Consider the following 1,710-nt stretch of genomic DNA (forward strand, 5'->3'; position numbering starts at 1 on the left):
AAAGGGCTCTAAAAGAAATGCCACAGTCGGGCGTCTTAGCGACACCACATAAAGGGCTTTAAAAGAAATGCCACAGTCGGGCGTCTTAGCGACACCACATAAAGGGCTCTAAAAGAAATGCCACAGTCGGGCGTCTTAGCGACACCACATAAAGGGCTTTAAAAGAAATGCCACAGTCGGGCGTCTTAGCGACACCACATAAAGGGCTTTAAAATAAACAATCATAGTGAATATCCCGGAGGTAGAACCATCCCAGAGATACTTGGTAATAACAATAATATCACGGGTTAGTCAACAATAATAATAATCATAGATATCACAAGTCTCGAGTAGTAATTCCATTTTCTGGTTAACAGTTTCATCTCCGAAGACCGACACTAAGACCGACACTTGACCCATCCCAGACTGTAATCCTTAACCAAGGACACGGATATTCGAATAGGTTTATTCTCTGCAGAGGGTGTACTCTTTACCCACGAGTAACGGATTTCTTTAGTCCACCGGGACTAATTCCGTCTACGGTCTTTTTGTTGAAAACACACCTAACTTGCACACACCAGCTTATCTCACACGTGTCTGGAATCACCCACGACACCCGTTAAGCAAACTATAAGTGGGGAGGCTACAACCTCGCGTAGCATGGGATCAAATTTATATCGCGCGCTCTAAGGGGTGGCCTCCCCTCTCGGTCCCAACCGGAAACACCCATGCCCCCGGACCAGGTGGCCTGCCTACCAGCTACAACCGGTATCTTCCACCATGGCCTCTCTATACGGTGTGTGCTAGAAAGAGGTTGCTAACTTACTGAACCGTACTCTACTTGCTGTAGAGACGAGTGGTAGTACGAAACAAGTATGGGGGTTACTGGAACAAGACTCGATCTACGGTCGACTCAGGAGGTTCAAGTATTCCCTGCATGATTTAGTATAACAAATATGTTTCACTCAACAGATTCACCTCTCATATCACCTTACCATGCCATACCAGACATAACCGTCCCGACGGAGACCGGTGACAAACTCATGCCTACCCAAGGCAGAGGTTTTCCCGGGTTCCTGCCGGTATGCATGCAAGACACATGAGGGTGATTATCATCACAAGTGTGTTCATTTCCAACAGCATGGAGTCAATAACATGCACCCATGCATATGATCATATCACATGAAATAACAAGTCCTTCGAAATGCGGTGGTGTTATAAATGCATCAACGATCACACCAAAAATATTATGCCGGGATTCAGAATGCTTGCCTTCAATGTGTGGAAAGGCAGGGTGCTCTCCAAACTTTTGAAAGTTTCTTCTCTCTCCCAAAAATCCTATTTGAAAATATATTTGAATTAACACACACTTCAAAAACAGAACAAAAAGTAGATTGAAATCTTTTTGAATAAATCTTAAAATAAACTAGATCAAATTTGAAGAAGGTAGGAAAAAGAATCAACTCATTTGGACTTATATTTAAAAAGTTATAGCCAGTCAAAGATTTGGTCAAAATCTGTTTTAAAAAAAACAGAAAAAGAAAATGTTTCGGAGGGGAATACGCTTTCGGAGCGGGGAAAGCGTACTAGGGATAATACGCCTTCACTTAATCTCACGTGGACAGCGCGGGGTGTCGCTGACAGTGGGCCCGCCTGGCCCACTGGTCATGTTTGACCAGTCGCCGCGCGTCGTCTCCCTCCTCTGTCCGAGCGGAGCGGGGCTCCGGCGAT

Source organism: Triticum dicoccoides, chromosome 3A, assembly GCF_002162155.2.
Source record: "Triticum dicoccoides isolate Atlit2015 ecotype Zavitan chromosome 3A, WEW_v2.0, whole genome shotgun sequence".
Taxonomy (NCBI): domain Eukaryota; kingdom Viridiplantae; phylum Streptophyta; class Magnoliopsida; order Poales; family Poaceae; genus Triticum; species Triticum dicoccoides.